Source organism: Rhinopithecus bieti, unplaced genomic scaffold (genome assembly GCF_001698545.2).
Source record: "Rhinopithecus bieti isolate Rb0 unplaced genomic scaffold, ASM169854v2 scaffold_19708, whole genome shotgun sequence".
NCBI classification, from domain to species: domain Eukaryota; kingdom Metazoa; phylum Chordata; class Mammalia; order Primates; family Cercopithecidae; genus Rhinopithecus; species Rhinopithecus bieti.
In genome coordinates, this window is record NW_016810765.1 from 5,220,570 (window position 1) to 5,247,088 (window position 26,519).

The following is a 26,519-nucleotide window of genomic DNA, read 5'->3' on the forward strand; positions in this document are numbered from 1 at the left end:
GTTCTACCAACCTCAGCCTTGTTGGGAATAGAACTCCAAATTTGCTCTGACATGCTATAAAAGGAGTCTTATGAGGAGAGGGCTAAAACCAATTTTATAGTGTGTTAATTATGTCCAATGTTATTTTAAATAGATGTTTTAAAATATAACATTATATGAAAAATTTTTAGAGAGCTCTGTTCTTGGTTCTGAAACTTCTGCACGTCTTATATCTCATACACCACATCAGCCCTAAGAGAGAAAAATACATCACTGAAATAAGCCTGAGAAATAAGATTTGAACTAGACAAATTCCTGTAGGATTTTCAGATCTTTCTTGTCATGCTGAAGCTTCTAGCTCCTAGGACAGTCACACACATTTCTCTTGTCCTGACACTGAAGAGCATGTCTCCTCTCTTGGGCATAAGAAGGTTTAGAGTGATACTTAGGTGACAATAACGTGTGGTGAAGAGTAGGTCCAGCTGGCATGTTCACAATGACCAAATTGTATTGATCATATTTTAATTCAACACATTACTCCAGTATTAACTGGCAAGTAAATGATATTGTTGCTTTCTAGACATATTGCAGGAAGACCAGAAAACATGGATTCTTTATTTTATTTTATTATTGTTTAAGTTCTAGGGTGCATGTGGCACAACCGTAGCGATTTGTTAGCATAGGTACGCTAGAACAACAGACGCAGTGCTGGGCGCATGGTTGGTTTCGCTGCACGCCCATCCAACCTCCATTCCTTTTACATTAGTTAGTTTACTTTAATACTGTCCGCTCCAACCCCCGGCCACACCCCCCCACCCGACAGGCCCCGGTGTGTGATGTTCCCCGCCCTGTGTCCAGCTCTTCTCATTGGAGAGCATGGATTCTTATCCATAAGAAATAATCCACTGGTGAATTTCTTTCTGGATAGACCATAATGGATCTAGAACATCATCTTTATATACTTAGATGCTTCACACAGGACCAAAAAGATCATCTGGGCTGCAAGGCTCCATTAGAAGAGAAATGTGGCATGGCCCCATGTGACAACTCAGCATCAACTTATGAGTTGAGGTAAAGGCCTCATCCTGGGAGTGTATGTGCTTATTACATATATGCCACCATGTAAAGTACCCAGAGAAAATACATGTAAATTGCCCATCTCGAGCAAGTTGTGCTCGTTTCTTTTTACAAATTTGCTAAAACACTCCTTCGTTTTGTACTGGATGTTGCTAAAACAACATTTGGGCCTGAGACTCTTCTCCAGGTCATTCAGGTGGCAGTGGCCCAGCCAGGCTGTGAACCCAGGCTGTGTGATTCCACAGCTCATGCTCTGGCCCGTGTGCCTCCTTATCGTGGAGACATGGTGTTTTCTCAATCTTTCCTGTAGCTGGATGGAGGTTCGTCGCCTCTGCTTCTGTCCCTCGCTCGAGATGGGCAATTTACTTCACATATTTCTTCCCTGGTCTCACTGCAGGCTCCTGGGCCAGCGCCTGCCCCTCACTCTCAAGGCCTCTGCGCCTGACTGGGACACCCAGGCCCTTTCTGATTCCTATGCAACCCGCTGTGACCTCCTAGGCCCTCCTCTCCAGGCAGCTTGTGTGGCACCCCTTGTCCTCTCCCAGATGACAAGGGTGACCCTCTGGGGTTCCTGCAGGCTGTGACCTCTGAGCCGCCTGCTAGGAACTCCTGGAGGCTGCTGCACCCTCCTGGCCGCAAGATCGCTCTCCGGCTGCCTTCACCACCTGAGCAGGTCCCAGCCAGGCTCCCGAAGGAGACCGAGGGAAGGGCCAAAGAGGAGCCCAGAACAGTGACGCAGGAGCATCACGTAGAGACCCAGGGGCAGGATGACAAGAAAAGGGCTCCCGTAGCCACGGCAGTGAGACGTCATCCACAACTAGGGACCTGGAGACCCAGGGAGACCTCACATCTTTGAGGTGCAGGCCAGGGCCTCTGCAGGGAAATGCCCACCCCTACTTGTCGGAAAACCACTTGAGAGAGAAGGCCCAGTTGTCTCCAGTAAGTGAGTAGCTCCTTCTGGGAGGGCCACGAAGCTCTCAGCTCACACAGCCCTGCTGGAGGTGGCCTTCCGCTTGGGAAGCCTGACCCAGCCCCAGCAGTGCTCCCGGCCCCAGCCCTGGGCTGCTCCCTGCTGCCAGTGAAGGTGGCCAGAAAGGTACTGAAGACCACCCACGCGGCTCTCCAAGCTTGCTGATGTAGGGGAAGAAGATGCAGGGCAAGAAGCCTTTAGCTCTTCCATCATGGAACTCTTCTCCACCCAGAGCTGCCAGCAACAGGCCCTGCAAAAGGAAAATGTGGATTCTACCGCTGCTGCCCCTGGCCCCAGCCTGTGATTGATGTGGAATAGAGGTGAGCTGTCTCCACCTGCTAAGCTTCCCTGCCTGTCTATTGAGGGATACCTGGCAACTTGGAGAACAGCATGGGGTGTAAACAGAACAGCAAAATCTTGGAGGATAAAACAGAAATTTTGAAGGATAAAACAAGACAAACTGCAGCACCATCCAGCCTGCCCCTGCTATCTCCCCACATGCGGGAACTTCAGACTCCCTGTCCCTGGCCACCTACACTTGGCAGGTCCCAGCTCCTCCTTCCACTCTTGACTTGGCTGAGCTGACTCCCAGATCCCCCATCCTGCCTGTCCTTCACACCAAGAATATCCAAAATCCCTAACTCTCCATTGTCTCTTCCCACTGATTTTGTTCCCATTTTTGGGGTTGCAAAATGGGAAGGAGGTTCTTCTCATTCTGGAGTAGCTTCAGCACCTCCCACTTCTGACCCCCCGACACCTAGCCCCACATCTTTCTCCTTCCAGCTTCCCTTCAGAAGGGAGTCCCCTTCAGTCACGTGTGTGCATTCCCTTCCTCCTCTTTCCTCTCCTACTCTTCTTCCAGGACCTTCCACCAGGATCTGTGTTATCACCAGCAAGCAGATGAATTCCACAGCAGTCATTTCCACCATCACAGCAAAAACATCTGCCCACCAGACCTTGCAGCCTCCTTCAGATCCTCAGGTCCTCGATAGGGACACCATTTTCCCACCTAAGGCTGTAATGTTCAGAACTTCCTCAAGCTCCAGGATGAGAGCTCTCCCAATTTCCCCAGTTGATAGCCGTGCACATCAGGGGCCCCCTGGTAAGACTCAACCTACATCCACCCAGCAATATTTATATTCCCCAGTCCCACCCCTCAGCCCAAATTTGGGACCCCTGATTTGGCCAAGGCAAACTGCAGCACCCCCCAGCCTGCACCTGCTGTCTCCACACCTGCAGAGACTTCATATTCCCTGTGCCTGGCCACCTACACCTCCCAGGTCCTAGCTCCTCCTCCCACCCCGACTTGGGCATTGCTTCAGCCCAAGTCTCCACCAGTTTGCCTGCACAGCCTGTCATGAGAGCAATGACAACTTCTAACCACGCTGTAAATCTGGGAGCCACCGCTCCACTCACACTGGGGGCCCCTAATGGGCAGCAGTGGAAAGCCTGTCTCCCCAGTACCCCTGTTATTCTAAGTCATCCCATTTTGACTCATCCACGTTAGGGAGCAGCACCTCTGCAACATCATCATCCATTCCTACCATTGACAGCAGTGCTGTGGATACCACCCTTATTCAAAAGCTGCCATCTTCCAGTCTGCCTCTGTCTCATGGAAGAAGCATATCCTTGTCTCATCTGGGGCTCCCTGGTTCTGGGAATACACAACCCAGTGGCAACACTGCCTCAGTTCGTGTCTCCACCAGTTTGCCTGCACAGTCAGTGGTAGGACCAATTGTAATTTCTAACCACACTGTAAAATCAGGGAGCCACTGCTCAGCTCACACTGCGGGCCCCTGATGGTCAGCAGTGGAAAGCCTCTCTCCTCAGTGGTTTTCTGAGACTTCCCAGACACCTCCAGTTTAGGAAGCAGCACCTCTGCAACATCATCTTTCCTTGCTACCATCGACAGCGAGGCTATGGATACCACCCATTTTTCAAAAGCTGCCATCTTCCACTCTGCTGCTATCTCAAGGAAGAAGTGCATCCTGTCTTATCTGGGGCTCTCTGCTTCTACAAACAAACAACTCGAGCGTCTGTTCTAGATTCATCCCGGCACCACCATGTCGAAGGTTTCCTTTAAGATCACGCTGACGTCGGACCCACGGCTGCCGTACAAAGTACTCAGTGTTCCTGAAAGTACACCTTTCACAGCAGTCTTAAAGTTTGCAGCAGAAGAATTTAAAGTTCCTGCTGCAACAAGTGCAATTATTACCAATGATGGAATAGGAATAAATCCTGCACAGACTGCTGGAAATGTTTTTCTAAAACATGGTTCAGAACTGCGGATTATTCCTAGAGATTGCGTTGGAAGTTGTTAATATCTGCTACTTGGAACATAAGATTACCTTTCAGAATAAATATTGATATTTAAAAAAACAAAACAAAAAAAAAACGAAAAAACACAACTCAATAGAAACATTACCTCAGTTCACATCTCCACCAGTTTGCCTGCACAGTCATAGGACCGACTGTAACTTCTAATCACATTATAAATCCGGAAGCCACCACTCAGCTCACACTGGTGTCCCCTGATGGACAGCGTTGGAAAGTCTGTCTCCCCAGTACCCCTGTTTTCCTGAGCCTTCCCATGATGGCTCCTCCAGACACTTCCAGTTAGGGAGTAGAACCTCTGCATCATCATCATCCATTCCTACCATTGGCAGCAGCACTGTGGATACGACTCCTTATTGAAAAGCTGTTGTCTTTCAGTCTGCTGCTGTCTCAAGGAAGAAGTGCATCCTATCTTGTCTGGTGTTTCATATGGTTCTGGACCATGAACCCAGTGGCAACATTGTCTCAGCCCACATCTTCACCAGTTTACCTGCATAGTCAGTCATGGGTCGGATCCCAACTTCCCACCATGCTGTAAATCCATGCTCCACTTCCCAGCCCATATTTGGGGCTTCTCATGGGCAGGATAAGTCAGAGCGTTCTTTTATTCTGGGAAACCCAGCAACCCCAGCACCAGTTATAGGCCTAAGGTGTTCTTGCAGCCCAGCCACACAGTGGCAGCATAAAGGCAGCAGATCTCACCACTGTGACATTACCATATTTTGCATTTGGCCTGCCTATCAATGTGCAGCCAGATATGATTAAAAACCCAAATGCTTTCCTCATTGGCACAGCCAAGTCATCTACATTTAGAGATACCACCAGGATGTCTGGCACTGGAGACAGTAACTGCATCAGTCGACAATTCTACTCTAGGCCCATGGGGGATAATGAGACCTGGAGACCTTAGACATGGTGAAAACTGGGGTTAGCACGTCTCCGGAGTTCCATATCAAGAACACCAAAAACTATACCAGGATGGAGGGAAACAGCCAGCACCAGTCTGTTCCCCCATTTGGTCAGGTAGCCTGAGGCTCACCTGCTCACACCACATTGGTTGTGGCTACAAACACCAGCACCATCCCTGCTTGTTCCACCTTCATGCCAAATACCTGGCATACACCGCTCCAGAACCCAGGTGTTACACAAGGAAGAGGCAACCACATTCTTATCGTTGGAGGTCCTTGTGGTTCCTTTTTCCATCAGTCCATGGTCGGCTCACCTGGACAAAACACAGGTAGTACATCTATAGTGAATTCCACTATAGCTATAATGAGAGGCCTTCATGTGCCGACACAGCAGCCAAGCACCCAAGGCCACCTGGACAATGATCAGATGGTGTCGTGGGGGGTAGCACCACAAATGCTGTGAATAGTCACACTTATACTCCCCCATTCACAAAGAGCACCTGAGGCCCACCTGGTACACACAGGTGGTGTGATGGGGGACAAATAAGAAGCAAGTTCTTCTCCACATGTGATCTCCATGAACAAACTTTGCCCCTGGAGGAAGGGGCTCAGTCCCTTTAAATTAAACTTAAGCTGCTCTCTCCTTTTAGAAGACAGAGACCCCAAACCTCAATGGGTGTGTGTATGTATGTGTGTGTGTGTGTGTGTGTATTGGAGGGCATGAGGAGGCTGATAAGCCCAGTCAGAACCACAGTGTATTTGAGACACTCCCCTGTGGAAGGTAGAAGAAACCAGCATGTGTCTGCTGTACTCCCCCTGGCTTGACTGTTAACCTGGCTGCCCCAAGTCCTCAGCCAGTTCTCTAATCTTTGAACTGGCAGAATACCCCCTGCTATTTACAGGTGCTACTTTTCCACTTGCCCATTTTTCTCAATGGGCCCTTGTCTTTCCCGATTGTATTAAAACCTTGTTCTTGCTAATGTGCCTCTGCTCATGTGTCTTTGCTCTTTGACTCGATTGTGGAGGAAGAATTGACATGTATGAGGAATGATGTGTTGAGGCTGACTTTACCCAAAACTTTCTGTGTGCCAGGGAATAGGGTGGATGTGGAAGCAGCCACCCTTTCTGACTTCACAGGCTGAGTCCTAAAGCCTCTGTGTGAGGTTTGAGCATCGGGGATGACAACCTAGTAAGACATGAGGTTCAGACCAGGGAGTGACCAGGTGGCCCATCCTTGCCTCTTCCATCTGTTCTTCTCTCCAAGCACTCCTACCTCATTGGAAACAATATATTTCCTGATGTGTGTTAGGAACCTGCACTTTCTCATTTTCATTTAAAAAAAGTGTTTAAATGTCTTTCGTTTGTGTCTTTTTGTTTAACTTAGACTTAGGCATGTCATTCTTACAGATTCCCACTTCACCCAGAGGGGTTGGGCTTAGCATCCAGCTTCTTGCACGTAGAGGCACCAAGAAAGGAAGCACTCATGCCTACTCTGTAATTATTGAAGATTTGTGTTTACTTAAAATTTATCATGCTGCTTAAAACGATCAGAAAAGATTCTCTTTAAGAACTGCTCTGGCTCTAGTCTAAATCACCAAGATATCAAATCACAAGTGTTACAATTACACCCAGATCTGGCTGACCCTAGCATTCTGCTACGTCTCCATTAGACTGAATTGCTGAAAATACAATCTTTTCTAAGCTATTTTGCAACCCAGGAGAACCATCTCAAGATGGGGAAAGGAGAAAAGTACCAGCATTTCCTTCAGCTTCTAGCATATTCAACATTTGCTAATGATGACTTTATAATAAACTCTGTGCTAGGCTCTGAAGATACAGAGTTGAAAGACATCTCTTGCCCCAGAAAATTTACAATGTAATTGGGGGGAACAGAGGACCAGACCAAACAATTAACTGGATAGTTAGGTGCTGAGATAATGGAAGCAGGTAAGAAGAACATCAACTACTTCTGGGGTAATGAAGGATGAACTGCACCTTCAAGGAAGAGAAGGGGACAGTTAAGTGGAGAAGTGCTACTTCAGGGTCAAAGCCATAGGATTAAAAAGCTAGAGAAAGAATGGAGATGACCAGTCAGTGGGACACTAGACGGGTAGTCAGGTGTGTCTGAAGATGAAACCAAAGGTGGGAGGTGCACCCGCAGGGTTCAACAAGGGTGGAAAGAAAACAAACTTAAACACCACAACAGGGCATCTGTTCATTTTTCTGAAAGTATGAAAAGTCATGAAGGGATTGTAAGCAAGATATGACAAGATTATATGTAGCTTTTAGAAACCTCCCTGTGACTGTAAGAAAGAAGAAGTAAATGGTGCTAGGGCAGAGGCAAGGAAGCTTAATGATACTTCAGTGGGCAAGCAAAGATGAAGCAATGAGCTCCTGGTGTAAAGGAGCTGACAGCAGGGATGGTGAGGAGGTCAGAGAAGAGGGAAGTGAATTGGGTGACAGCAACAAGCCCAGGTCTCTCCTCATCATCTGGCTTGAGTAAATGAACATGAGTGATTTTGGCAAAAATGTAAGTTCTACTTTTCATAGTGTGAGATGATGATGGAAAATCCAGATTCGATTTGGAAAGCAGTTCATTCACTCTATCAATTTAACGTATCTGTCGAGCATCTGGGATGTGCTGTGGACTATTGTAGGTAGTAGTGTCAATTACAAGAAAGGAAAAATTCCTGACTTTGTGGACTCTGCATTCTAGTTGAAGCAGAGAAAAGAAGCAACAAACATGGAAATTATCTGGTAGGTTACCCAGTAACAAATGCTATGGAGAATAAAGAAGTACATGGAGGATTGAGATTGTGGATAGAGAGAAGCAGGGGTTTNTGAACATGAGTGATTTTGGCAAAATGTAAGTTCTACTTTTCATAGTGTGAGATGATGATGGAAAATCCAGATTCGATTTGGAAAGCAGTTCATTCACTCTATCAATTTAACGTATCTGTCGAGCATCTGGGATGTGCTGTGGACTATTGTAGGTAGTAGTGTCAATTACAAGAAAGGAAAATTCCTGACTTTGTGGACTCTGCATTCTAGTTGAAGCAGAGAAAAGAAGCAACAAACATGGAAATTATCTGGTAGGTTACCCAGTAACAAATGCTATGGAGAATAAAGAAGTACATGGAGGATTGAGATTGTGGATAGAGAGAAGCAGGGGTTTCCATTTGAACTGTGGACAAGACAAGCCTCACTGGGAAAGTGAAATGTGAACCTCAGAGGCAACTGAGCCAGATATCTGAGCAAAGAGCATCCCAGATAATAAGAATAGTCACTGCAGAGGCTCAGGGGAAGGACACCTGGGGTCTTCAGGGAGCAGCTAGTGAGGTAATGTGGCTGGAATGGAGTCAGTACATGGGAGAGAGGGAGAGAGGGAGGGGAGGAGGATAGAGAAGATGTGGGGTAAATTTCTTGTGCCACCATTTATTAGTTGTACAAACAGTAGAGTCAACCTTCAAGAGTCTCAATGAAGTCAGTTCTTATGCTATGGACTGTTTATCTGAGAAAATTTCTAAAAGGATAAAATGAAATAATATAAGGAAGTAACTTAGAAGCCATTGTTGTTATTGTTCTGTGGATAAGTGGATGGATGAATGGATAGATAGGTGAAGAGGTACAGACTGAAATTTTGCATTCCCCCAAAAATTCATATTTTGGAACCCTAGCCCTCAATGTGCTGTTACTAGCCTCTGGGAGGGGTCTAGTTTTAAATGCAGTCATGAGGATGGAACTCCCGTGAAGGGATTCGTGCCTATATAAGAAGAGCAGGGAACACCTGAGCTTCTTCTCACTGCCACGTGAGGACATAGCAAGAAGGTGAGCGTCTTTAAGCCAGGAAAAGGGTCATCACAAGAAACAGTATCTGCTTTCCTCTTGGACTTCCCAGTTTCCAGAACTGTAGAAAATAAATGTCTATTGTTGCAGCTACCAGTCTCTGTCACTTTGTTATAGGAGCCTGTGATGGTTAATACTGAGTGTCAACTTGATTGGATTGAAGGATGCAAAGATCCTGGGTGTGTCTGTGAGAGTGTTGCCAAAGGAGATTAACATTTGAGTCAGTGGGCTGGGGAAGGCAGACCCACCCTTAATCTGGGTGGGCACCATTTAATCAGCTGCCAGTGCTGCCAGAATGTAAAGCAGGCAGAAAAATGTGGAAAGACTAGACTGACTTAGCCTCCCAGCCTACAGCTTTCTTCCATGCTGGATGCTTCCTGCCCTCAAACATCAGACTCCGAGTTCTTCAGCTTTGGGACTCGTACTGGCTTACTTGCTTCTCAGCTTACAGATGGCCTATTGTGGGACCTTGTGATTGTGTGAGTTAATACTCCTTAATAAACTCGTATCTATATATCTATAGCTATAGCTATATATCTATCCTGTTAGTTCTGTCCCTCTAGAGAACTCTAATACACAGTCCAAGCTGACTAACACAGATAGGTAGGTAGGTAGGAAGGTAGCTAGGTAGCTTGATAGGTAAATAGACAGATACATAATGAAGATGGAGAGCGGATACTTATATATGTGTGCTCCGTGAGTGAGTTCCTTAGGCAGTGGTCCTCTGATTGCCTTTCCTAGGCAATGCAAATAGAAGAACCCTATTTTAAAGGGAGCATAAAAATGCTTGCTTTTATGAAGTAAGCACCTGTAAAAATATGATAAATAGGACTGAAAATGCACAGCATTGCGCCTAGTGCAATATGTATGAGATTAGCCCTGTAACAACAAAACCATCACAAAGAGACTAATGGACTCCTCTAGGCACCCTGCTGCCTGATTCCTTTATTCTCAGTTGCTTAGTACAGTTCTGGAGGGTCAAAGTTCCTGCACAATGGGTGCAGAGAATCACTTGCCCTTTGTGGTCAGAACTGCCTCACAGAAGGAGGGACAAAATCTGTCTGTTTTTAATAGTCCTGCCCCCTGTCTCTACCATGCCTGGCAATAATATTACCAGGGATGACAAATTTTAAAACTCATATTTTTTGACATTTTAGAGAAGACCTTCAATTATTAGTCTGACAAGACAAACTTTAAAAAATATGTGAGAGATATAAAATGAATTTGATTTTATGTTTTGATACACTTACACAGCTGTAACTATTTCTAAACAAATAGATTCTTCTGTTTTTATTAAAATAAATATAATATAAATTTGAATAATACTGAAATTCAACCCTTTCTACTCCAGTTCTCCTCTCCAAAGATAGTCTTTAGCCACTTTGTTGTTACCCCTATATTTCTAAACTTTATGCTTATTCTGCTGTATTGTGACATATCCATTTTAGAAAATAGTTCTACCACTCTAACATGAGGCAGAACGATAAACTCCCACTTCCACTCATATTCCCCATCTCTTCTTTCCCATGTGTCATATTCATTTTATTAATTTTGCTGCTTTTGTTTTATAACTTCATGTAGTTTTGTAAGATTTTTGGATGAGGGAAAATGGTAGCATAGTGACTAAAAGCACTGGCTCTGGAAATAGACCACTTGGTTTGGAATCCTTGCTCTTTAGCTTACTAACTCTGCAACCCCAAGTAATTTACAGAGCGTTCCTATGTCTGTTTCCTTATTTGTAAATCAGGGGAAAGGCTGATATCCACCATATCCACCATATGGGCTGCTCATGATGCTTAAGTGGAGTAATGCACTTGTAGACTCTAGCGTCCAATACACAATCTCGAGTATTTTCTATTATTATTAAGTTCTTGTTTTATCAATGTTTACTCTAATCTTAGGACTTTATGCTCAAAACTGTATTCTCATGACTCCTCTGCCTTTCCTTTTCCCTTGCACAACTCACCTCTGTCAATTTAAGTGTTGCTCAGTCCTGGGGAAAATAGTGGGATAGGATTATATTTTCTTCTTTGTAGGTAGAAGGCCCCAACTTATGTCTTTTCCATCAATTGTTGCTGTATTCCAGTTTGCATTTTACTTCAACTATTATTTTTCCATATAGATTTCATTACTTTTCCTACAATTTGACTTGTCTTTCTCTTTTAAATGCTTGCATTCTTGGCCACGAGAAGAGTATTTCATATTTTCAGACTCAATATTGTTTATGTGACTGGATCACTCCCTTTTCCAGAAACCTTGTGCCTCCCCAACTCCATTTGGAAGCTTTAAGGCCAAAGTAAGGACATAGTCTCAGAAGAAAGAGGGCCAAAGGGGCCACTCACGTTGCTTTTAGATTAGGCCAGAAGTGCTCACTAATCACTCATTATAAAAAATGTCTGATTCTCACCTCATCATCCTAACTTCCTAGATCTGTGGTAGAGCCAAGAATCTGGACTTCACCCAGCACTCCGGGTAAGTACGATGCAGACAGTCCACATTTCATATTCCTCCAAACGCTGCTTCAGGCCTTAGGCAAAGGCTCACCAAGGGCCCATTCATCTCATCAGATAAATAATTTTCTATAGGAAGTGAGGATAAAACCCCAGTTATTAATAAGCAGAGTATCTTTTCCGCATCTGCTTCTCAGGAACTAGAAAGTGGCATGTGGGAAATTTGAGAATTTCAGAGATGTGGATGCATGCCTTTCTGGCTCTAAATATTTTCATTTTAGAGATCTAGAAACTGCCCCTGGCTGTAAGGAGTGTTCCCAGACCCTCCCTGAAGCAGTCACTGCTGTGACCCCAGGGCACTGTGATGCAGTGATGGCCTCCTGAACAACAGTGCATTCTTTTCCTGAGATAGAGCTGGGAATGACTCTCCCAGAAGTCCCAGGACAGGAGTGTCATCTTCAGGAGTGCCTTCTGGATAGAGAAACTGAGGATCCTAGCATCAAATAGCAGCTAAGTGTTAGAGTCATGATCTAGATCCTGAATTTATTGAAGGCAGCGAAGAGGGTGTGGGAGGGACAAGAAAAACAAAACCAAACAGAACCTCTGCTAAAAAATGGTTCTTCTTAGGTAAATAGCATCTTTTCTTTAAGCTCTTATTTTTTTGTTAATGACTAATATCAGAGGCTTTCCTGGAAGTAGGTCTCACAGGATGGAGGGAAAAATGAACATTTATGAGTAAAAGGATAGGGCTTTGTGGGGAGAGTGCATTGAAGATAAGGGTTCAAAACGCATACTAGGTCAATTTCTAATTTGGCATTGGACTAGCCTAGGCTAGAAGCACTGACTAGTGAAATGCCCAAGTTAGCCACAGGGACAATCACTAAAAAGTATTTCTTTTGATTTCCCTTGAAGTTTGATGATTTCACCAAATATATATCTCATATACGCACAGAAAATGCAAGCCTTGAAAATGTTGAGATATTTGTGAGCCTAACCTTGATGGACATCAAAACTTATGACAGAAAGTGGAGTAAGTGATAAGCTTGGGATTTGTATTTATTATTAACAAATAGTGCTTACTCTATGCCAAGCACTATTGTAAGTCACTAGCAAATTCTGATTCATTTAATCTTCATAATAACTATATTGATAGGTGTCATTTATAATCCTACTTTTTTATTTTTTAAGGACGCTGAGACCCAGAGAGGTTAAATACCTTGTTCAATGTCACACAGTTGGTAGACTGCAAAAACCCAGATTTATAACCAGACCATCTGAACTTTTGTCACTTGGCTGTACAACCTCATTATAAACCATGTGTAGGGAAAGATCTAAATTGACAAGAATCTGAACTAAAGGCAGAAGAGGGAAATGAAAAAGTGAGTGATGCTGGAACCTGGGGAGAATTTAAGTTCAGAAGTTCTCAGGGATGAGTCCTAGGAGAGGGCCTGAGATGTGGCTGGAATATTAACTTGGGGTGGCACCTAAGTCCCCTGAGACAGAATTCTGTTTGCCTTAAAGTTCAGAAAGGAAAAGAATATGTGACTTCAGTGATGAGCAGTAACATTTTCCCTTTAAGTAATAGGAGAAGAGAGGGTCTCTGGGGAAGGAAAGACCTCTTGCTGCCGGGTGTCTAGGCATTTATTCCCCGGATGAACATGGGGAAAAGTGACAGTCATTGTACTGGTTTCAGAAATCCCTTAAAACCAAAGCTTCAGTTGCCCAGAACAGGGTTAACAGCTGTGTGTCAGGCTTTCCACTGTGTCTACAGTCACATGTTTTCACTGTTCCTGATAGGTATGCATTAGTCTCCTATGGCCACTATGACAAATTAGCACAAACTTGGTGACATGAAACAAAATACATGTATACTCTTACAGTTCTGGACGTCAGAAGTCTGAAAGCACTTTCACTAGGCTGAACTCCAGAGGTGACCGGGCTGTACTCCCTCTGGAAACTCGAGAACAGGATCAGTTTAAGATGAGATAGCACCTACAACATAAGCTGAGAACCGTTGGGTGCAAGTCAATGACACTGAATATGAAGGCAGTATGAGTTTAGAGAATTAAATCAGAGAATAAAGGTTTACTTGTTAATATGTGGGAAGGTTTTAATTTTATCCAACAAACATTTATGGAGAAAAGGTGACTGAAGAACAGGAATGTGCACGGGATTTGGTCATTGGTAGTGGGGTATCTGCTGTTACAGTCACGAATCCACATGCTTTGTCCTCAAATGGCATTGGAAGTCTGTCCCCCACCACTGACGTTGTCAGCTAGAACTGGATTTTGGCATTTCATTGGCTCAAGTCACACTGTCTTTTGGTGTTAGAATCTCCTTATAGTTTACAATCTTGTGTTCTATTTAGGTTGCTTTTTAAAAGCTAAATTCCAGCATAGGCTGGGGTTTTGCCTACACGGACTCTGTCATAGGCGACGCCATGGACTTCTCCAAGGGTGTTCAATCAAGTTGTCAGAAGTGTGCAGGAAGCTGTAAGACAGGTTGTTAAGATACAGAGGGCAAGTTAAACTTTAAAATGCACCGTAAGAGAGGCTGCCTCGTGACACAGTATATTCCAGGCCCTATTGAATTCACTAGGTCCCCACAGCCAAGCAAACTGGAACCTGTAGGGCTTCTTAGATGAGGGGCCGTCTGTGTTACCTAACCTCTGCCATGTTCCAGGGCAACTGCTACTTTTCAATCTAGAAGAAAACCAGTAGAAACAAAATTCTTATTGTAAAATCTTATATTAATACTCTCAAAAATAATAACTAAGGTTTTCTTACATGCTATTGATGAAAATCATGATGATCTAATTTTTTTAATGAAAAATTTTAAATTTTGTTATTTAATTGTGGGTGAAATTTAGCATCTCTTCAAGCATGTTTCCAAGTTATTTGTGTTTTCTTCTAAAATGTATTTCTTCTTAAATGAAAGGCAACTAAAACTTTGTTCCATGTCTATAATTGTATGGAATAATCTAGTCATTTATTTCTCCAAAAATATTATTGTGTTTTTTGATAAAGAAAATTAAACACTGACCCAAGGGGAAAGCTGACAAATCTCAATACCTTAACATTTTTTAGGGCCAACTATCCTAATGTCAAGAAAAAAGAAAAGAAAAAATATTGGCAGTACATACGATTGTGTTTAGAATTAAACTATCATTTAAAGTACTATTATAAATCATTAAGAGCAAATAAATCCATAGAGAATAGGAAAAGGACATGAATAGTTTGACAAAAAAGAAAATATAAATAGCTTAGACCATATGAATACATGCTCAGTAGCATTCATATTTTATATTAAAACTAAAATAACTGTGAAATGTCATTTTAAGTTTTATATTCATACAAAAAAATCATTGCTGAAGACGTGGAGAAGTGAAAATTTTCAGGCAATTTTAACAGGAATGCACATTGGGATAGCCACTTTGAAGCACAATTTAGAAGTATCTTTCACATTTTTCAATGTATTTACTATTTGACCTGACAATTGCATCTCAAGGACTCTCTCCTATGGATGTGTCTAACACAGAAGCAAAGATATGTGTCCATTGTTATTATTAGTAATGGTCTGGAAACATTTTAAAAGACTCATTAATAGGAAACTGATTAAAATAATTACAGTGCATTCATATAATGGCTCACCTTACAGCCATTTTAAAATGAGGTACCTCCCTAAGTTCTGACATGCTGACACAGAATTTCCTCTAAGCTATATTGTTAAGAGAAAAACAAAAGTTGTAGAAGAAGGAAACATAGGACACAATAATTTACATAGAAAATTCCAGAAACTATACATAAAAACTTTTAAGCAGTAAGATGAGAGGGAAAATTGTTTTCACTGTTTACCTGTTTTGCTCTTTTGCATATACATTTCCTACTTTAGTTATATAATCTAGCTAAGGACAAGTAAAGTGTACCATGTCAAAATAGTCTGAGCTCTATAAGCTTTTTAACATATCTTTAAGGAGGGAAAACATTCAGCTGAAATATGTCAAAAGGAAATTACACAAAGAATGAACAGATAGATGAGTATCCATGATGCATGACACTTTTAAATCTAGATACCTAGAGTGTTTCACAAATACATCTGGGCAGGCAATGTGTACACTAGTCTCACTGGCTAGTTCACTTCATGTAATTCATGCCAATTCCTCATATTGGGTTCAAAGAACACAATTATACCCAAAGGCCTAATAGAAATACTCCTAAAACTTTTGTGACTATAAAAGGAAGATGCTCAGTGTAGGAAATATGATGAGACCTTGTCTCTACAAAAACGTTTATATTAAAACTAGCTATGCATGGTGGTGCATGCCTGTAGTCCCAGCTACTTGGGAATCTGAGGTGGGAGGATCTCTTAAGACTAGGAGTTCAAGGCTGCAGTGAACCATGATCATGCTATTGCCCTCCAGCCTGAGTAACACAGTGATACAGGGTCTTAAACAACAAAACAAAACAAATATCAAAAAAATTGCTAAATACAGTTTCAAAGATTAATTGTTCATTGTAGATAATTTATCTATACACAATTTCTCTGATTCTGAAGAATTTGATATTTTAGTCTAAACTTTAGTTAACTATGATATCTAAAATGTCTTAAAAGAGAAAAGAAATATGCTGTTAAATCTCATTACTACTCTTAGGTTGATACATTTCCCAATAATCAACTTAGCTTAAAAGTACTCAAATAATATGGCAATGTATTGCTCAGATTCAATGCCACTTTTGGGAGTGAATATAATAACCAAGCTTAGATTCACCTATTTACGGAATAATTATTACCCTCCTTAAGATCCTTCGTGTGATTGGACTGGTAAGTAATATCATTAACTGTCAGTGAAAAAGCTACACTCACTGATTTTATCAGGAGTAAATACACTCAAGAAAAAGACCTTGGACATCATCATAATCGGGATTTATACAAACTAGTGGATTAGAAAAGTCATGATGGAAGTCAGATTTCAGAGAGTGACTGGCAGAATATCTCTGAAAGTGCAGAAGGGATTGAATCTACCAGGGCTGACTCAGAAATAAGACCTACTTTTCAAAAGGGATAATGATTTTGGGTAGAGAGTTAGGCTGTGACTGAATTTAGTCTGCATTATTTTCTACTAGACTGCCTAAACACTGCTAAAAAGAGAGTTTTGTAGGTAGAAATTACATAATTGTGGCACCGGAAGCCCAAGCCATTCAGTGGGAATCCGTTTTCTTTACAGAGGGTGCTGGATGGTATAGACTAGACTCTTTCAATAGCAGCTTTAATCATGGAAGTGTCATAAGAACAGAAAATTAAAGAGAACTAAAGACATGTTGTGGAACTTTGGGAGTCAGAACAGTAAAATAAGGTGCTCCTGGAGCTTGGAGTTGAAGCCTTTATAGGTGTGGCTCAAGCAGCACATTGGTAATGATACCCATGGGCTGAAGAGGTAGAGGGTTTCCAGGCTTCAAAACAAGTGTGGTGAAACAAGTACCCTCACGGGTCTTTCTGCTAGAAGTCAGCTGGATTCTGCATTAAATATACTTTTGGATTTAGTGCTGGTCTTCCAGGACATCAGAGAAACTTCTAAACATCGATAATAAAGGCAAAAATCTGTGTGCTGAAAGTAGAGCAGCGAAGGGCAAGCAAATAAAAATTGGATTTTCCCAAGGGCAAAACCAACATTAGTATCATATCATGTGAATTAAGCCATAGGCTAATGGTAAAGAAGTAAATCTGACCCATAGTTGTGTGTATAAAACCAGAAACCCTGAATAGGGAAGTAGTTCAAGAGAGGAAGTCCCTCTGGTTCCCACCAGATACAAAGGCGAAACCACAGAATAATGTCAACCAAGCGCATATAAACTCACAGCCAAAGGTCATCAAATATACACCAAAATAAGCCACCAAGGGTAAAAATGTGGAGAAAAAGCAGGTACTTCTGATATTAAATATTTCAGTATGGAGTATTAAAATGACTCTTATTAGATGTTAATAAAAGAAGTAATCATAAATTTAAACAAGCAGTAAGAACACAATGCAGATATTAAAAGGAATCATGTACTATGTTTTGAAATGAAAATGTATTGTCAGAGTAAAAAAAACATCCTCAAGGACTTCTGTAAACAACAGATTAGCAAGATTAGCACACTGAAAAAAAAATTAGTGAATTGGAAGCTAGATCAGAAGAAATCAGACAACATAATACAAAGGGATAAGAAAATGTATAACATGAAAAGAGGCCAATGGGAATGGAGGACAGAGCCATAAGTTTCACCATACATCTAATCAGAGTTATATAAAGAGAGAAAGGAGGAGAGGAAATATTTGAGGAGTATTTTTTCCAGAAATGATTAAAGACATGGATTCACAGATATAAGTAAAAAGAAATCTAGACCCAGATCCATTGTAGAGAAACTGTAGACTATCAAAGACAAAGAGAAGAGGTTAAAAGCAGCCAGAGAGAAAATATAGATAATCCAGCAAATTACAAAAGCTACCTGACAATTAACATCTTAATAGCAACAATGGAAATTAGAAGACAAAACGTAACTGTCAGCACCAAACTGGGCACTCAGGAAAAATACATTTTAGAATAAATGTAAAATTAAGATTTCATTTTAGGCACTCAAAACTAGAAGTTTTATGTAAAGCACCTTCTAAAAGTTATACTTAAGAAGAAAAAAATAACATCGGAAGGAAATTCTCACATGTAAGATCAAGAAGGCATAGAAACAGATAAACATGTAGCTAAATAAAATTAAGCCGTATCATATGAAGTAATTATAGTGTTGTCTAATTAGTAGTGTTGAAAATGACAAAATATGATAAAATAATGACATGCACACCAGGAGGGAGGAGTTCAAGGCATTACATTTCTCATACTGTTTTGAGGGGAGGTTAAGATACTTTTAAAAGCATACATGGTAACAAGTTAAGATCAGTAACTAAAATTAAAATAGCATATAAAACTTTTCAGCCTGTGGGTATGTAGGAATGAAATAACAAACAAAACAACAGTTGAATGAAAAAGAGAGGCAAGACCTAGTGTTTGATAGACTAGTAGGGTGACCATGATTTATAATAATCTATTTAAATTTTAAAATAGCTAGAAAAGAATAATTCTAATGTTTCTAGCCATAAAGACAAGAGAAATATTTAGGGTGATAAACATCTCAAGTACACTAATTTTATCTTTACAAATTATATGAATGTATTAAATTATCACATGTAATCCCAAATTAAATCTATTATGAATCAATAAAATAAGATAAAGTTTTTCTTAAAGTTAAAAAAGAAAGACAAGAAAGCAAGAAAAAAAATTTCTTGAAGCAAAGGGACACATTGCAAGGATAAAAGAGTAGACAAGTCTAAATATAGTATTAACCACATTAATTTAGACATACTAAACTAGCTAGTTAGAAAACAAATTGTCAGATTAAAAAAAAGAAAATCTTGACAAAAGCTATTTGTATTGGACAAGCGTAACACTTAAGACACAGAAAGTTTTATATAAAAGGATGGAAAATTATTCTAAGCCAATTAACCAAATTAGAAATACTGATTTTTTAAAAATGGGTATATTGGAATCAAAATTACATAACCTCTATAGAAAAAATTAAAAATATGTCTGGAAAGATATTATAGAAGATCTAAATAAATTGTGAGACATTTCATATTCATTAGACTCAGGGTGTTAAAGACGATAATTTGCTCTAAGCAATCCATAGGGGATTCCAGAACTTCCACTCAAAATCTCCGTAGAATATTTTTGAGGAACTTGATGAGATGATTCTAAAATTTACATAGCAGACGTCAATACCAAGAATGGTCAAAATTATCCTTAAACAAAAATAAAGTGGGGGAGGGATTGCCTTACTAGATAATAAGAGTTGTTATAAAGCTATAATACTCAAGGTTTTGTTGTACTGTAAGAGATGGAGACATTGACCAATGGAGCAGAATACGTCGCTGATAGGAACAGACCAATGTAACCTGGACATCTGAGAAATGAGAGTGTTGGATTTGTAGGGAAAATTATAGATTATTATGAGTGCAGAGTTGGGCTTTCTTAAACAAACGTAAAACATACAAACAGAATTGGTAAGTTCTAATTTACAGAAGTTAAGAATTTCTCTTTTCATGTAAACACACCAAAGAGAAAATGAAAGCAAGTCATTTGAAGTAGATATTTGCAGTATGTCCAGCTTACATGAAGAGCTACAAATCAGCAAGTTAAAGACACCTGCAGAAATTCTGGTTATGTGACACTCCCTGATCCTCAAGATCCCAAATTCAGGGACTATTCAAGAGACACAGAAGTAGGGGCTGAATTCTTTGGGACTGAGTAATTTCCTAGACTTTGGGTATTGCCACTGAAATGACTTCGTAGGAAAACAAGCAGGTGATCTTGGGGAATTTCAATTTACATATAGTCTATGAAATGTGTCAATTTGCAGTACTTTGTAATGCGTACTTCTGGTTGTGTATTCTTATCAAGTAGTACAGTCAGATGAATACAGAATAATGTTAAGATGTTGGGGCAATTGCATTAGAGCAAGTTATTAAGAAAAAAATATTCTTCACTAGTGTTGAGGGTAAATATATATACATTTTTTACCAACTGAAATGTGAGCAAGGCATGAAATATTGCATCAAAGTCTAGTTGCCTGAAAATATGGAATAGTATTCTTTATATCTTTGTCTGCCTTTCTGCCTTGAAGGCTATGGTTTCCCTCATCTCTCTTTCCACAGGCCTCAAAATCTAGAATATCCTCTCCATCCTTTTGTTTTCCATACAAACTGTAGTTACCTGTCTAGCTTCTCCCCTCCTCTCCTTTCCTCTCCTCTCCTCTCTTCTCCTCTCCTTTCCTTCCCTCTCTTCTCCTCTTTCCTCCCAATCCCTCCCCTCCCCTATTCTTTCCCTCCCTTCTCCCCTCTTCCCTTCCCTCTCCTTCTTCACCCCAACTTCTCCCCTCTCTCTGTCCCCTCTTTTCACCTCCTCTTCCCTTCCTCTCCTCCCTTTCCCCTCCTCTCCCTGTTCTCTCTTCTTCTTTTCTGTCTTCTCACCTTCTGTCCTCTCTTTTTAAATGTTGACCTTGACTTTTCTTATCATCTTAAAGAGAATAACACTGTTTCCTATCAATAATACTGTGTCCTATTAAGGACAGTGCAGGAATAAATAGTCACAGATTCCTTTGATTGGAATTTATGTTTCAAATAAGAAAGGCTATTTAATAAAATTTCAGTGGTCTTTTGCCATAATAATAGGTTAATAAGTTAATTAGCCAACCAAACATTCATATATACTATACTATTTTTTCTTCACCTAACTATTTATTTGTTAAGCACTTTCCTTGAAGCCCTACATTCCTCTAAGTTGTCTTTTCTCAAACTGGGTTCTATAGATCCTTGGGGATTCAACCACAAACATCTTCTCAAAGATCCAAGAGTTCTATGTGAGAAATCTAAAAAATATTACATTTTTATTTAAATGAAGATTTACAAATTTAATAGATTTGTCTTTTAATTCTCTGAATAATCCCCTTATAACAGGATACTCCCTTCTCAACCTCAGGGATCTAATTTGTGCTTATATTTATGACTATGCTGTTGCTCAGTAAGTTCTCAAAGTGAGCACATTTAACTCAAAGTGTTGTTAAACGTGTCTGGTAGCCATTAGGTGAATAACAATCATAATATCAGAAGGACAATAATTGCCTGATTTCTGCCTCGTACCTATTTTGGGTACTTTTTCTATCAATAAATACAAAATTTATCTTTTACAGTGGTAATTCTCAACTGAAGACACTTTTCATAGAATAAGACTTTAATGTCTTATTGGAATTAAAGAACAATCTTTAACATAATATTGCATAAAATTAACAAAGAAAATCTTACAATAGTATAATAAAAGTACAATACTTTATGAACGAATTGGTTTTAGTCCAAGAATTACAAGGTTGATTTAACATATGAAAATCAATTAATGTAATTCACCACACTAACAGGTTAAAAAATGAGAATTATATAATCACTATACGTAGAAAAAGCATTTGACAAAACATACAACTCATTGCTTATAAAAATTGTCAGCAAACTAGGAATAGAAGGAACCTTAGTCAACCTGATAAATGGCACCCCAGAAGTCCTATGGTAAATATGATGAAAGATTTCATAATGATGAAAGATTGAATGCTGAGAAAAGGATGTTTTTTCTCACCATTTCTATTCAACATTGTATTAGAAGGCCTACCAAGTGCAAAAACTAAAATGAGAGGGATGAATATTTGAAAGGAAAAGGAAAGCTATCTGCAGATGACATAATTTTGTAGCTAGAAATTCTTATGGAATCTAAAAATTACTAGAACTAATACTTGGATGTAGCAATATTATAGAACACAAGTTGAATGAATAAAATTGTTTTATTTCTATATATTAGCAATAAATAAGTAGAAAATAAAACTTAAAAACATTATCAAAAACATTGAATACCTAGTAATAAACATACAATATGTGTAGGAACTCTGCATTGAAAACTAGTGCAGGCTCTAATCTGTAATGCACAAGATAGGATCGGGGTGGAAGTGGGGCCTGAGGCTGTACCAGGGCCGGATGTGGGGTGGTAACTGGCAGGGCTTCAACCTAGAGCTGTGGCACAGCTGTGGGGTGGGGAAGGCTCTGGGGAGAGGAAGGAGTGGGTGGGGACCACTTAGCCTGCTTTAGGACTGAGGGTGCATAAGCTGTCCCGCCTAAGACAGAGGGGACCCTAGTGGGGAAGAGCTACCAGAGATGGGGAGAATCAGCCCTAAGTCTCGCTGTGCAGGCAGAGGACACCCTGAAGAGCTGGCGCCACACCTGCCGCACAGGGTGCCCCATGGCAGTGGGATGCAGAGGCCACTATGGCCTGTGCTGCTGCTCTCATTGTCTGTTGCTCCTGAAAGTTTGGACACTTGCGGGGTCCTGCTTGCCAACAACTGACTCTCAGGTGTTTCGAGTCTTCACTTGGCAGCCTGACCTCAGGAGTTTTGGAAATGATCCCCCCTTTTTGTGTCCTCCCAAATCCAGACATCCCCTTTCCGGGTAACTTCTCTCCAGGTGCTCCTGGACAACACAGAGGGGGAGTCTAGCAGCTTCCACATGTCTGCTTTCAGGGCCTCCCAGAGACAGGCTTCTGGCAGGTGGCTAGAAATGAGCTCTTGCAAGAGAATGGAGAGGGAGAAGGGGGTGGAACACATTTGTGTCAGGGCAAGGGGTAGGCTGGGTGCTTTTTGCCTGAGACTTCAGGGAGGAAGGGACGACCCAGCCAGGGCTCACTAGAGAGCAGCACTCAGGACAGGGCACAGTGGGTGGATCATGAGATCGAGACCATCCTGGTCAACATGGTGAAACCCGCTATCTACTGAAAATACAAAAACAAATTAGCTGGGTGTGGTGGTGCACGCCTATAGTACCAGCTACTCGGGAGGCTGAGACAGGAGAATTGTTTGAACCCAGGAGGCAGAGGTTGCAGTACAGTGAGCTGAGATCACGCCACTGAACTCCCTCCTGGCGACAGAGCAGGACTCCTTCTCAAAACAAACAAACAAACAAACAAAAATACAAAACAAAACAAAAAACAAAGATTGCGACTGAGTCCCATGAGTCAGAGTTAAAGCAGAGTTTGCCTAAGGAGGAGCAGAGAGGGTGGTAGGTGCAGATCCCAGTCCAGTGAATCAGTGTGACTCCTGGGATGAGTTAAAGTAGGTGAAAGATTGGTATTCTGACAGAGAGTGGGTCACGTGGGGAGCTTGGGTCAGAGACCAAAAGAGGTTTGGACGGGCAATAGAATCCAGTGTCTGACTGTGCCTTGGAGTTAAAAAGAAAACATTATTACCTAGACGTGAGAACTAGACCATTAACAGATTGAAGGCCAGGGCACAAAGAAACTCTATGATAAAGGGAAGGAAAGGACAGTGATGGGGTGGCTGGGTCATGTGGGAGGGTGGACAGCAAGAGATGAAAAGGCCAAGGTTAGCAAGGACTCTAACAGGGAAGCTATGACATCCCAGGGGGACACAGAGGGAGTAGCGTCCTCCACCAGCTCTCACGACAGGATGTCCTGCTCCCCTAGCTGTTCTGCAGCACCTCTGTCTGCAGAGATCTTGATGGAGTTTGCACAAGGCTACTTTCAACAGGAGCTTTCCCAGATGGTTGCAGGAGACAGGTGGTACTACTACAGCCAGGAGCACTCCCAGGACAGGACGCTGGCAAAGTTCGCATCCTCCCGCATCTTGACGACACCATTGCTGCAGATTTTCTGCCCTGAATGAGTTCTGAGTTAGGTAAAACAAAGGCAACGGCCTTGTGTCAGTCCTTCAGGTAACCCCCAGACAGGTTAGAACAAACATACACAATTCTATGAGAACAGGTTGTTCTCTGCTCCCTTGGGAACCAAGGACCAGGGTCCCATCCTGGGAACCTGGCCACCTTCTTCAAGACCATCACCAAGCAGAAAGAGAGTGGGGGTGAGGGCAAGGAAACACACAGCAAAGCTGCCTTGTTGTTTTTAAGCTGCTTTTGTGCTGCTTGAGCTTTCACTCCATTGAAGCTCCTTGGGCTATTTCCCAGAGTTCTGAGAAAGCTGAACCCAGCCACCCAGTTTACTTCCACAATTGCCCCCAAATCTGCATCTACAGAGAAGCATCAGTGAGCAAAGGGGCCTTTATCAGAGCAACAGAGGAGGAGGGAGCACTGAGCACTGTCGCCCCAAATTTAAAACTGTCTCTGAGTGATAATTTCCTTTTAAAGTCCCTTTTGCACTGCTTGGCCCTTGAGGGCTCTCAGCCCTCTCACGTGTACCCATGTGGTCCCAACCTGCCAGCGTCCTCCTCCCCTTGCTCAGGGTCTCTCCCTCTCTCCCAACAATCTAAAATATTTTTCCATTTTTATACAGAGCAAGCCAGCTCCCAGGAGTCCCTATGCCTACCTGCACATTCTAAAGCCATCTAGATTTGAAGTACAGATAGGAGGCCTTCTATTTGGTATAACTTAAGAGAGAAGTTGCAGTGATATAAAGCCCCATTTTTTGTTTTGTTTTGAATCACATCAGTGGTTGTTTCCCTATGAAGGGTTGTTTTATGAGGTGTATGTATGTGAGTGTACATATACACACACATACACATACGTATGCACACACACATACATATGCCATACACACACATGCTCCCATATTTTATTTATTTATTTATATTTGAGACGTAGTCTTGCTCTTGCCCAGGCTGGAGTGCAGTGGCGCGATCTTGGCTTACTACAACCTCCACCTCCCAGGCTTAAGTGATTCTGAAATACCTGCCTCAGCCTCCCCAGTAGCTGGAATTACAGGCGCCCACCACCACGCCTGGCTAATCTTTGCGTTTTCACTAGAGACAGGGTTTCATCATGTTGGCCAGGCTGGTCTCAAACTCCTGACCTCAGGTCATCTGCCCGCTTTGGCCTCCCAAAGTGCTGGGATTACAGGCATGAGCCACCGCGCCCGACTGTTCCCATATTTTATATCCTCATATTAATAGATTTGATTAGCTTAGCTTAAAAAGCATTGCCATTCATTGGTGTGCTGGGTCCTGAAAGCCACTGCGCACACCTTCTCAGTGCCCTGTAGCAGTGCTGTCATGTTGGTATCTTGAAATTATCGATAGAGTGGTGGAGTATTTACACCATGGAATACCAGCAATGGTACCTTTTAAAAAGAGTGAGCATCCCACCGTTTCACAGTGTTTGAAGCTCACTACTACATTATTAAGATCCCACCCTGGTGGAAGCAAGCATCATATCATTTCCTCATTAATTTCCTCAAGTCTCATGATAATTCTAATAAATCAACCACAGCCAAAACTTTTTCCTCCCATGTGATGAAACCTCACAAGAGTTGGTATCTCCCTTTTTGTTTGTTTTCTCTGGCAAGACAGCTTGTTCATAATCCCTCCCCATCAAAGGACTTACACTTCGAAATCCCCTCTTCTGCTCTCCTTTCGCTGCCAGAGGATGCTCTGTTTGGCAAAGACCCGCAACTCATTTCTGACATCTCTCGCTTTGGCATTTGCAGCCTGATTCTGGCCCAGACTGACTTTAAAGACCCAGATCTCTTAGATCTAAAAATACCCTTCAAAGTTTGAACATAGGTAAGATCTAGAGAGAGAAGTTCCATGTGAGAAAATAGGGTCTACAAATGGCCTGAAGTATATTTCTAAAAAACAAATCAGTATTCTAAAAGGCAAAAAGTTGCTGAAAAATTTCAAATGTTAAAGGAGACTATGGAGACATACTATCCGATTATGGCACATGGTCTTATGGTAGACCAGTACTCCAGCGACGACAGTGCTATAAAGGACATTACTAGGTAAATTGACAGAATTGACATGCAGAAAGAAGATTCAATAAAATTTCTTTAGTAATGTTAAATTTGCTGAAGTTGATAACCTCTGTACATACCGAAGTATCTACTTTGTGAATGAATATACTCAGAAGTACTTAGAGAAGGACCATGTTGTATGCAACTTATTCTCAAAGCTTAAGGAAAAATATTGATAATTATATGTATATATAGAAAACAAATCTGACACAATTTTAAAAATTTGAGAACCTGGGTGAAAATGTATAGAACTCTTCTTTTTTTCTTATAATTTAGCTATAACTTTGCAATTATTTCCCAAAAAGTGTTTAAAACTTTTTTTCTACATAACCCCAGTAGACTCAGGGCTTGGAGACACACAATAAGAAAGAAGAAAAGCAAAAGAGATTCAAGCCCAAAAAGTGGTTCAGGGACCGCAGATATCTATTGTGGTGATTGTTGTTAGACTTCCAGTCACCACACCAACAGCTTTTTTTCTTAATCAAACCAGTTCTAAGAATATATAATATATTAGCCAGCAACAAAAATCTCCATGGGTAAAGCCATCCGATGACTGCCTCAGCTCACTGCCTATAGCTCCA

The 26,519-nt window shown here is 41.5% G+C and overlaps 1 long non-coding RNA gene and 1 pseudogene across 3 annotated transcripts; one reads left to right on the plus strand and one right to left on the minus strand.

The window, feature by feature from the left end:
- Window positions 1-809: 809 nt before the first annotated feature.
- On the minus strand, window positions 810-26,519 carry LOC108542665 (uncharacterized). Of its 2 annotated transcripts, XR_001889334.1 has the most exons (5): window positions 25,530-26,519; window positions 13,443-13,568; window positions 11,522-11,693; window positions 5,400-5,582; window positions 810-2,276 (listed from the first exon to the last, which is right to left on the minus strand). It is a non-coding gene; the product is annotated as an uncharacterized LOC108542665 (long non-coding RNA). The 2 variants fall into 2 exon arrangements; XR_001889333.1 differs by lacking the exon at window positions 25,530-26,519 and having other exon boundaries at window positions 13,443-14,510.
- LOC108542664 (ubiquitin-fold modifier 1 pseudogene) lies at window positions 3,202-5,356 on the plus strand (annotated as a pseudogene). The gene has a single exon (XR_001889332.1). The product of XR_001889332.1 is annotated as a ubiquitin-fold modifier 1 pseudogene (transcript).